Here is a 12384-nt window from a genome sequence, read left to right as displayed (position 1 = left end):
ATACGTGCTTCTTCCCCACCCCACCTTCCAAAGACACTGCTTCCCAAGGGGCAAAAGTCGAATTCTCCTGAAAGAACCCATTGCAGTTGGATGCTAAACCTCAGATCACAGCAAATCTATTCAGAACACACAGCACTTTTAAAATCTGGCAAGCCAGTTCTCCAAAATAAATTGCTAGTGGGATATGATTTTGGAAGTACAATATTAGTACCCAAAAGAAAGAAAGGAAAAAAAAGCTCAGAATAATCGAGGCTTTCTCTTTAAATCATCTTATTCTACAATGTTACTTTTGACAATTTAGCTTTGGCTTTTTAGATAAGGGGTTTTCAGTGTGGGAGAAGAGGGGTGTCCTCTTCATATCTTTAGAAATTTCCTTTAGTGTTTTATGAAAAGGTAGACCACACGGTCCAGGAGAATGTACATAAGACATTGATGGAGTGCCATCCAGAATAATCACAGGTGCAGAGAATTAGGACACATCCTGATAAAAGGTACATTCTTTTTCTCCTTTCCACTTCCTTATAGAAAGTATTACACAGTCTGCATTACACAACACCCATTACACCAGCATGCAAAATATTACATTTTCAGACCAGCCTCGTTACAGAGCAGAGAGCCGCAAAAGTGCCTGAAAAATAATTGCATTATTTTTAGTGACATCAGTAAAAGATGCACACATCAGGATGAGGGAACAACTCAGAAGTGCCGAACCAGTCTGAAAATGCTAAAAATATTGTTCCCCCTCCAACAATTGAAATGTTGAGCAAAGATAGAGGCAATGGCAGGTAGGGAGATCAAATCAGAATTCCCACCTCTCAGTTGTAATAGGCTTTTAATCAGGGCTGGCAAGAGTTGGGGAGTTGGGGGAGCTAACACGGGTCATCGGCTGGGGACTGTGAAAGGAAGGAGAAAGTTGAAAAGGGGCGGCATGGAGCGGCAGCAAGAGGAGACTCAGCTCCAGCATCTAGCACCCCAGAGCAGAGGCCGTGTGCAGAATGGCTGAGAAATCAGCATTGGCTCTAGAAGCCCTTGCCTTTGTGGCTGTGTGAGCCCAGCGGACGCATGGGCACTGGGGCAGGGGAGCGCGTCTGTGCTGGACACATGTGTTTCCCATTGAGAGCTGGAGGCAGCCCAGTAGCTGGGAGTTGGCCTGACAAAGCTGTATTGAAGTACAGAGTACGGTTTCAAAGCAGTCAGAAAAAGAACGGGAATGCTGTTCAGGAAATTCTTCAGGCATGGGCAGGGACTTGGCTGCGATTCTGCAGCTGGAAAATCTGACTGGGGCAGCTTCTGAACGCAGACTGGGCCTGCTCACCCTCGGCAGGCCGAGTGGCTGCCTCCTTCCAGCCGCTCCACACACGCCTGGATTGCGGGATTCATCAGCAGCGCTGTGAGGCTGAGGAGAGGTAGGGGACTGTTCGGTCCTTGCGTTTCCATGCTTTCTCTTCACTTTCTACCTGCTGTTTGTTTGGAAGCACTCCGAGTTTTTGTGGGTGGTGGTGGGGGGGTGTGTATGTGTGGGAACAAGTTAGAACTTCATCACTTAAACGGCTGGTGTGGGGATGTAATCTTTTCTTCTCCCCCAGGCCCCTCCAAAATGTGGTTTTCAGCAGGGCAGAGACGCTTTGAAAAGTTGGGATTGAACTGGCAACACCACTGTGAGAAAGAAAAGTCTGTGAACTCTTGTGTTGTCACCCTGTTCCAACCTTCTGTAACTTTTCTACGAGAAAGGACAGTTCATTGACAGGGAAGATAATTTTAGATGAAACTGTCTGTGTTCTTCCCTTCATGAGAGTTTGGAGAGGGGCATTTATAGCAGAAAATGGCTTTCATTTTAGAGGGAATCGGGATTTGAAGTTTCTATTTTGGATTACGCTTTCAGGGTGTAGGAATAGAAACTGTGCGTATGAGATCCTGGCATCTTTTATTATCATACGGGGTTTCGACTGTCATTAAGGAGCTCAGTGATATATTTGCCTAGAAATATGCTGGATCAACATGTATAATTCTGTTTCGATAATAATTTTCAGTTTTTCTGAGTTGCAGAAGCATCTGGGAGTTCTCTCAGAAAATACGTCTGTAACAATGTTGTGAAGCAGTTATACTCCAATAAAAAATACTTCATTATTTTATGAAGCATAGACAACTATAGAGTCACAGAAGGCAGTAATTTACTCAAAATCAGTTAAAAGATAGACATGTAACTGTGTGAATTTTATTTAATTTATTCTATTTTGCACCTTACTGAAGAGAGTGCTTTTAAAAATAACAAATTTTAGGTAATTCTCTTTCATACATATCAATTATAATACAACTGATTTTTACCCCTCCTCCACAAAAGCTACACCTTATCCTACATTTAGCATTTAGAAAATGCAAAATATAATATAAATGCATTTAAGGAAGTGGTTCAATTCTGAAAGAGCTGGACCAAATCTCACTAGAGCTTTGTGATTTCTGGCAGAGCCATCAGTGACAACAATGGTGTTTTCCAAAAGGGGCTTGGCCAGGAGTATGGTTGGAGAAATAGATGAATGAATGGATTTGTGGCTGCTTCTTGAAAAGCAGAAGAGTAGCTAGACCTCTTAGGGTGGACCTCAATGAAGTTTGTGTTTACTTTTATTCTAAAATATCTCAACAAGTATCTGATAGTAAAGAGTTAGATTAGTGGGTGAGTAAAGAGTGCGAACCTAGACTTGTTCGTATCTGTCTGCATAAGACCTAGGATACGTGTGCAGGCATTGTGTTTAGTCAGTGGCAAGTCGGCCCTCTCAGTCTGCAATTTTACTTTCTCTACAGTCTGCACTTGGAGGAGGGAATTAAGAAATGACTGGCAGCAGGAATTCTTATTCTGAGAAATGGCACACAAATATTTTCTTCATGAACGTCATCTTTGGGTTGGCTTGGCTTGGGTTGGAGTGAAGAGAGTTTGGAATAATTCCCAAAAGGGGAAAGAAGATAGGATAAACAGTGACTACACTTGGGTTGCCTATGGAGTCAGTAAGATGCCAAGACAGATTGGGAACCAATGTGAACCACAGCCAAACACACTGCCCGTGAAAAAGGAGACTCTGTAGCTCTAATGTCATGCTCCTCTAAATTTAGTGCATGTTGAGCTGAGCAGGCATGAAATATAACAACTTCACGTTGCAGGGCTGTGCACAACATTGCCTGAAACTTGGAAGAAACTCTATAGTTTCCCTCGTTGAGAAGTACGAGAGGTGGAAATCAAGCTCCCCTGACATTTGAAAAAAAGAAAGAGGGGTGAAGGAGGGTAGAGGTGAAGAAACCCAGGGCAGAGGTACAAACGACAGGGAGGGAGGAGGAGCCGCAACACAAGCTGGAAGGAATGAAACATACATGCTAGAATAGCAAAGCCCAGTGGGCACTGATTGGTTCAGCGTGAAATGTGTGGCTAAACCATGGCCTTGGTGAGCAGAATTGTTTTACCCTGTTCACAATGGAAGACCCCATGATCCGTCCACCATGCTCTGCCTTATGGAAGTAATCAGAAAACACATTTTGTAAGAATGGCATTGCCCAAGGGTTCAGATTTCCTAAGTGAGGAGGGAGCAGGCTCTTAAGGCCTTATTTTTAACCCATATTTGTTCCGTCCAGAGATATTTCTGCTGGGAGTGATGAGTGAAGGGGCCAGGTGGAGATGGGGGAGGGGTGGCAGTGGGCAGAGCTTGTTCCAAGGCTTGCCCATGGATGCTTCATCCTGAAGACAAACTTTTGAAAAGGAATATATTAATAGAAGGATACATATGCTTTACTGCAATTCATGAACTTAATTTTATCTCTTTTTTATTTTAAAAACATCTCCAAGGGCATATACCACATTGTTGGTGAAAGTATTTAATATTCCATAAGGTGAGAAGGTTCATGGAATTATGGAATTGACCATCTGGAAAGGATTAAGGCTTAACATCCTGTAGTCCAGAATCTGAGCTTCAGTGATATAAAGACCCCTTTTAACAGGGCTGGAGAAAGTCCATGCTCCCACTGTTTTAATTATACTGTTATTTAAACATGTACAAATCCCAAAATACACACTTAGATATTGCCTCTTTATTTTAATAATTTTTAAGCATCCATAACACTAAAATATATTAATTAAATACAGAGAAAAGTATCTAACAATATTCAGGTTATCAACATTTGTTTCTTTTTTTTTTTTCAACATTTGTTTCTTAATATAGAGGGTGTTTTAGTGTGAGCATGAGTCTTGTCAGACTCTTTGTAACGCCACGGACTGTAGCCTCCCAGTCTCTGTCTATGGACTTTTCCAGGCAAAAATATGGGAGTGGATTGCTATTTCCTATTCCAGGGGAGCTTCCTGACCCAGGGATCGAACCCATATCTCTTATATCTCCTGCATTGGCAGGCAGATTCTTTTCCACTGGTGTCACTTGGGAAGTCTAGAGGATCCTTTACTAGAATTTAATAAGGTTTACACCATGAACATGGAACTGAAGATTATTCTAATTCCAGACACTTATACTCTTATATCCTGGATGCATACTTGCTTCTTCCATGACTTTTTTTCTCTTCAAATGTACCTTCATTTGCATGCCAAGATATCCTTTGATGTGCACCTTGAAGGAATACGTCATTTTGTGTTATATCACACTCTACTTCTTTCTCTAGTCATGACAATTGGAATCAAATCACTTGTTGCTAAATGACTGTACATTGAATACAAATGCACACACCAAAACCGTGAGTAGTAGCCACTGGTCATGATTTGGATCTGTATTTCCTAGGATAAAATTTGAAAAAAATTAAATAAGCACATCAAAGAAATAAGAAAGGAAAACACAAGAACAAACTTGGCAGAAAACTCTCTGAGTCTGGAGAAAATCTGAGAATCCCTGAGCCTTGGAGACTCTACCTTGAGAAGTAATGATTTTGACCAATTCTGGTTCCATGGAGGAAACTCTGCAGGAATTTAGGAGGAAATGGCTCTGGAAACACCCCGTCCATTTTTCTAAACAGTATAGCCACTTTTATTTGTTTCATATATTGGGGTTTTGCAAGAAATTTCATTTGAAGAGAGTTTTAGTGCTATATCAGTGAAGGCTCCATTTGGCTGCAAAGAGAAACCCTGTTCATAGAGTTGGAACATGCAGGACTTCACTTTTTGTGCATGTGATGTATATTACACCTGGGTAGTCCAGGACTGTTGTGGCAGCTGAGCGGTGTCTCCAAAGATCACAGCTTCCTTCTGTTCATTTTTTCATCTCCACGTGTCATGTTCAAGTCAGAACAAAAATGGCAAAACATGAAGAAGAAAACTACTTCTCATGAACCTTTGTCTCTTTAATCAGGAAGGGATGCCCTCCCACATAGACTTCCTCATGTCTCAGAATATACCCAGAACTGGGTCATGTGCCTACTGGTCCCATGCAGTTATAGTACTATGATGGGTAGAGGCCCTCTGAGTGTGGAATAGGAGCCCACAGGTCCAGATCAAGAGTTTTAGAACTCTTCCAACCGTCTTTTGCTGCTATTTTAAAGAGGCATACACTGAGACTAGAAAAGATATGTTACCTGCTGGGAGAACACGGGTATTCAGAGACAATGGCAATGCTTCTTGTCCCTTGACTCTGAGTCTAGTGTCAACTACTTGTTACGTGTGTGGCTTAGTAATGACAGGCGATACTTTGGAAGCTATGTCAGAGAAAGTAACATAATAGAATCTTAGTAGTAGGAGGGCCCTCAGAAATCACCTGGTTCCATGGTCTTTCAAAACCTCTTGAATCAAAATTTCTGAGATTAGAGTTGAGGAATCCCTCTATTTTTAAAAACTCCTCAAGTTATTCTTTTGAAGCCAACCAGACATTGGTCTTTAGAACTGAGTTTGTTTTACACTGATGGGGCTAAATCATTATTTACTACACAAGTGCTATTTATAGTACCACTGACAGATGTCAGCCAGATGTGACACCAGTTCATTCAGTGATGGAGAACCTCACTATACTGCAAAGCAGCTTGGGGCGTTGTTTATCATCTCCAGTCTCCTCGGGTTGGGCCACATTTACATCTCTGTACTTTGTAACCCATGGCCATTGCTATACTCCTAAGGCGCATTAGAGGGTGGTAGGAGGACTTGGTACAGAACTGAGGTGAAGAGAAGGAATAAGAGTAGTGGGGGCCACAAATCTTGGGAAAGGTCCTGAGTCTACTAAGAGCTGAATCTCAGTTTTTCCAACTGTAAAATGGGATCAGATGCCTGTAAAGTGTTTTCTCTCACATGCTACTGTTTTTTTCATTCTCAAACTCTAATTTCTTTATGAACGTCTTAAAATCTTTCTCTCTCCTTTGTCTTTTCCTGCAGCTTTCTCTTTACCCTTTCTCTGAACACAGTCTAGGCAGCCTCCTCCTGACAAAAATACAATTCCCTAAACTCGATTCCAGTCATCTAACAGGGGCATATTGTATGAACAGGACACCATCATACACCTGTGAACCCAGGGAGTGGAGGGTTATTGTAAGCAAGAAGCAGGACAGTAAGAAAGAAGAGTGGGAGGGGGGATGATCTTGTAGCAGAGAGAGAATGTTTACACTGTGAAGTGAGCTTAGGTTTTGAGGTACACAAACCTGGACTGTGACCCTGGGTGTGTGACCTTGGGCAAGTTACATCCTGTCCATGAGCCACAATTATGTCATCTTTAAAATGAACATGGTAGCATCTACCTCATAGTATGTTGTGAGCTTGTTCTTAGAACGTCCTTAGCTTGATGCCTTGCACATGGTAAAGACGTAAGTATGTTAGCTGTATATATTTAAAATTAGTTCCGCATGAGGCAAACTGGCAAAGAAGGAAATAGGCATAACAGATGATAAAATGAAGCACTGAGACAATCAGCAGAGGAGTTTTATGCTGAATGATCCAGGTTATTTTTTCTTTGTCACCTTAATTTCTCTGACAATTCCACTGTCCTTTTTCTTTCACCTTTGCTACCACACAGAAAGGTAACCATCTTTCTTATGGTTTCGGATTCCTTTTGTCAAGTGTGAACTGTCTTCTATAAAGGAAGTCATGTAAGCTGTGACCTGTTGAGCAAGTCTGCAGGCCTGGGGGAGGGACGTGTCACAACGGTTCACTAAGGGTATAAATCCTCTGAGATTGGTTTGCTCAGAATCTTTGCTGGTTGTTGTCTCAGTGGAACTCTGGGTATGTAGGTGGATATGGAAGTGGTAGCTTTATTCTTCTTTTTAACCAGTAATGCAGTGGCACCTATTACAGCACGCACAGTTTCCTGATAAAAACCATATCACTGGGGATTAGAAATTTCCTTCTTGTTCAGACCACAGAGCCTTGCCAGGATCAGACTTGACAGGATTGGACTCTCTGATGATTTCTCTGAATCTCAAATAATATATTTTGGAATTCCTAGAAACCCTGCCATTATTTCCCATGGTCAAAATATTTAAGCACTGAAACTGGTCTCATAAAGCTCAGAGTAAATAAATATCAAAATGAGCTCTTTTCTCCACTCCATCATTCCCACTGCCCTGTTGTCCCAACTCCAGTTGGGGTTGTGGTTCTGGGCCGGCATAGTCAGTGAAGGAATATGCTTCAAACCTAGAGGTGCCTGTCCTTTGCTTCCTTTTCTTACCTGTAGCTGTCTTCTTTACTGTTCTATACTCTTTCTAGCTCTTTCCTTCTGTGTTTTTATTGCTTTCCTCTTCCCAATGCCAGTTTCTTTCTTTCTTTCTTTCTTTTTTTCTTCTGTTTGTTTACGATGTTTACCAAAGTCATCTGCTTCCCTCAGTGGGAAGGAGTGTTGGCAACAGACCAGAGTCTGGACAGCAGAATTTTTACCACATGATGACAAACATTACCTCCTAGGCTGGCTGTGACCTACAGAGGTTTGTGGTCTCCCTTTTGTCACTGGTGAAGCTAATCCTGGTGTTTCTTAGGCCAAGAATGCAAATACCAGGTCCCAAACTGGCAATCCAGGGCTGGCCTCTGGACACATTTTGACTCATGAAGTGTTTTTTGTTGTTGTTTACATCCACTTAGTTACAAAGCACTTACATGTACTGAGGTATTATGTACAAATTTAGATCTCTAGATTATGTAGAAGAAGCTGGAGAATGGCATCCCTGGCCTGATTTCTCATGGTGCATCAGTTGGGAAAATGAGCAGTGTTTGTTGTTTTGAGAAGGCGCATGTCCACTTCATTCACTGATCCTGCCTGCCTTCTGTGACATCAGTAAGCTCTCAATAGTGTGTCTCATCTGAAACACAGAATATAGAAAATCATTCAGTTGACCATTTTTTTCAGTTCTTTCAAGGGTGGTACCTACAGTATATTCTAGATACTTGAAAGAGAAGTTAAGACATCATGCCTTTATTCTCTCAGAGGATACCATCGAGATGGGCTAAGTGTCCATTGGGAAGAAATACAGTGGAACAACATAGTGGCCAAGAGCATGGATCTCAAAGTTGGACATTCTTTGGAATCACCACCTCATAGAATTGCACTTAGGATTAAAAATTTCAATTGTGATGGAAATTAGAACAATCACTGCTACTGGGGGTGAGGATTGATGAGGAAGGGACATAAGGGAACTTTCTAGGGTGATGGAAGGATTCCCTGTCTTGAGTGAATTTTTTTTATACAGATTTATAAAAACTCAAGCTGCATAGTGAGTATCAGTGTGTTTGACTAGTTGTAAGTTGTACCTCAGTAGACATATATACATATGAGCATGTGTATATATAGACATGTGTGAAGACATGCAAAGTGCGTAATAACTTTTAGCTGTTACTGTTATCCTGCTTCTTTCTGGACACTTTGATTGTTTTTTAAAGAAATAATCTTTAAAAATTATTTCTTGACTAAAAATGAGATGAAGAGATTTTTTGTTTCAGACCACAGATTTTATTGCAAGTATATAAGAGCACAGGTAATAGCTCAAGATCCTTGCCAAACGCAATTGTCAAGGGATAACCTTATGGGATCAATGCTTATTTTTTGGAACTATTGAATCACTATAGAAGGGTGTGCCTAATTTGTTGCAGCTGTTTTTCATGATGCTGTAAAAATATATGGGTTTCAGAGAAATATCAAAGATAATTTATTACCTGGGTGAAAAATGCCTGTAATTAGAGTAACATGTGCCCTGGCTGAGATATAGTAGTCACTCAAAAAGTTTATGAAGAATTGTCTTAAAATTAGTATCTGTGTTAAGAAATTTTAGCTATAACTGTTAACAAAAATAAGTTCTTAATTAGTAATCACACTTTTCTGACCAGGTAGACACACATATCTGAAAGCATTTAACACGAGAACTAGAACAGAATTTTCACTCAGGCACTCTGGGTTCAGATTTTTGCTGTCTTTAACAAGCTGAATGACTTCAAGTAGGTTGCTTAAACTCTCTGTTTCTCAGTTGCCTTAACTGTAAAATCAGGATAGTAAGTTTATGTCTATGAGAATTAAATAGGTTCAGTATAGCATTAGAACAGAGTCTAGTACACGGTTAACCATCATGCAAGTATTTATCATCAGCTTTGTATTCTTTGTGTTAGGAAACCTAGTTTTGTTGCTGTTTGCTTTTGAGTATTGTTCAAAAGGCAGTTGAATGTTTGTTGATGAAAGTGATGTCAAATAGATGTTTCAGTTGAAAAGACTAAAGCCTGAAATTTGTGGGAAACATGATGGTTTTCAATTCAGCCGTCTTCTGACTAACTTACTCTGTGACCTTGATGAAGTCACTTCACTTCCCTGGACCTAGTTTTCTCACCTGTAACTGTGACTTGAACTTTATGTAGTCTGTTCCCTTCAAGCGCTGTGTCTCAGTCTGAGTCAGAACATGTCTGAGTCATGTTCATTATTTTATTGCACAGCTTGGTCCCCAAGTCACAGAAGCTCTGTAGTGGCCCAACTGCAGTCATCGTCGTCTGGTTCTGATCAGAATCATCCTTGAGGATATGAGAAGCTCTGGGTTTATGTACCATAACGTAGCTGAAAAGGTTATAGAGGAGGCCACGATGGGTGGGTGCAGTGCCCTTTGCCTGTGAAAATGACACTATTAAATTTGCTATCAGTATTTAAAATTACTTTTCTTGTTTAGGGTGTTCAGTTCATGTTCTTTCCTGGTTCTCAGTGCAGTGTCTAGGAGCATGTTTAGAATGATGTATGAGTGGCATGCAGAGCCAGATCTTCCCTGACTATCAAGGTTCCTTCATGTCTTTGCTCAGATACTGCTTTCTCCATAAGGTCAGCCTTTCTCATGCTTTTCAAATTTGAACCTGCCCAGCTCTCCACCCCCAGCACTGCTTATCTATGAACTTTTCCTGTCTTTTTATTTTTCGATCTTTTATTTGTAGCCCCCATTCTCTTAGAAAATAAGTTGCAAACATAGTTTTCATGTTGTTTAGCTATCTCTCCCATCATGGCCTCCTGCCACTGCCTTGAAATTAGGAATCTGCGGCTTTGCTCATCAATGTGTCCTAAATGCCTCGAGTAGTGCAATGGGAGGACCTGAAGGAAAACACAGATTTGTCAGGTGGTAGCAGTGCATATGCCCTTTTAAAATACACCCCATGCTAAATATATCTAAATGGTAATTCTAAATGTCTTGCATCCTTTTCAGCAAAAGTTAAGCCTTTGCCTCATTCTATGTTTAATGGAAGGAAAGACAGAAATTGAGTCCAGACCCCAACCAACTTACTAGTTAGGAGCCCTTGAGAACATCCCATCATTCCTTAGGACCTCAGTATCTTAATTTATGAAATAGTTTTAATAAGATTGATCCCCTAGAGTGCTGTCAGGAATGTATGAGCTAATGTATCTGATAATGCCTAGTACAGATAGGTATGTATGTTTCACAAAGATATTTCTGTCTGAAATGACCTCAGCTGACACCTCACACATCTAAATCTCTAGGACAGTGAGAATGAATGCTCATAATTATACTGAAATATCTTCTAATTCATCAGAGATAAGGATTTTGAATTTAAATATAAAGTGTTTTGTACTTTGGAGAAAGTCTTTGATGATAATATCTACACAACACCCACACACACTCAAACCTACCTTAACCTAGCAATTCAGTGTCTCAGGTCTTCTCTGAGAGGTCTGTTGGGACATCTGTGAAACCTGTGTAACCCATTCCTGTGGCTTTACTTATATGCAGAAAACTTACACATTTCATTTCTGAGCCCTGTCTTCCCCCTGAATTCCAGATTCATTTCTGAGTGCCTTTGTGACTCCACCCCCGTGGATTTTTCTGTGCATTTCAAAACCAACATGACTAAACAGAGCTCTATCTCCCCGCCCCTCCTTTGACTCCATTCGCCCCCGCTCCACAAGCCGCTGGTCTCCCAAGGTTCTCCATCCTGATAAAGGGCAATATCATTCACCCTGCTGCTCATGCTGGAACCCTAGCGTTCTCCTTGACTCCTGTCCTTTACTTACACATGCTCTCTGTCTTGGGAAACAGCAAATTCTCTTAGCTCTACTTTCTAAATATAGCAACTGGTCACATTCCCACTCAGCCTCCACCCAAATCTGAGCTACTGTCACCCTCTTTGGGTGACTGCAGGAGTCACAAGCCCCCAGTTTCTCTACTGGCATTCCTGTCCCCTGCAGTATGTTCCTTAGAGAATGAGAAGAATTCCAAAGGGAAAATCTGATCACTCTTATGCCCTGGTTCTCTGATAGTTACTATCACAGTCAATGTCATACCTGCGGTGTTACTGGCCTATAAGACCCAAGGTGCAGCCCTTCTGCCTGCACTTCCAAGCTTACTTTCAGACACTCTCCCCTGTGTATGCCCTGATGTATCCATACTGCTCTTGAAACATGCCAAGTGAGCCCTTGCCTCGGGGCCTATACACCTGCTGGTATTGTTTCCTCCGACTGGAGTGCACTCCCAAATGTCCTCATGCTTTACTCTCTTGCTTGTTCATGTTTTTCCCTCAAATATTTCTACCACAGAGAGGCTTCCCTGACCGTCCTACAGACAAGGACTTCCCCAGTCTTTGTCCCCTGCTCTGGCTTTATGCTTTTGTTCATAGGACTTCTCCCAAGAGTAAGTATGACAAGCTCGATATTTGCTTGTCTGTCTGTCATTTCTTCTACTAAAATGTAAGAACCAATAAGCAGGGATTCTGCCTTTTACTGCTTAATGACTACTGCCAGTGCATAGCAATACCCAGTTAGGTATTTATTTGTTTAAATAAGCACTGGTATCAGAAAACTAGTGGAAACAACCTATGTTCACCCCCCAAAATTGGTTGAGTTAAATATCATGTACCATACAATTTTAAGCTAACTTAAAAAACAGATTTTTATGTTTTTTATTGGACTATCACTGAGCTAGCTAAGTAAATCAAGTTAGATTGGGAACAGTAAAGAATGA

General features: G+C 41.1%; 1 long non-coding RNA gene across 5 annotated transcripts in view; it reads left to right on the top strand.

The window, feature by feature from the left end:
* Positions 1 to 1091: 1091 nt before the first annotated feature.
* LOC122439649 overlaps positions 1092 to 12384 on the top strand; it is a 173126-nt gene continuing 161833 nt past the window's right edge. For 4 of the 5 annotated variants that reach the window (XR_006268949.1, XR_006268952.1, XR_006268948.1 and 1 more), the window contains exon 1: positions 1098 to 1406. This is a non-coding gene — a long non-coding RNA (uncharacterized LOC122439649). Of the gene's footprint in view, positions 1407 to 12384 lie in introns of all 5 variants that reach the window. The other variant, XR_006268951.1, reaches the window with a different exon arrangement.

Source organism: Cervus canadensis, chromosome 4 (genome assembly GCF_019320065.1).
Source record: "Cervus canadensis isolate Bull #8, Minnesota chromosome 4, ASM1932006v1, whole genome shotgun sequence".
Taxonomy (NCBI): Eukaryota; Metazoa; Chordata; class Mammalia; order Artiodactyla; family Cervidae; genus Cervus; species Cervus canadensis.
This window is presented reverse-complemented; position numbering and strand designations above follow the sequence as displayed.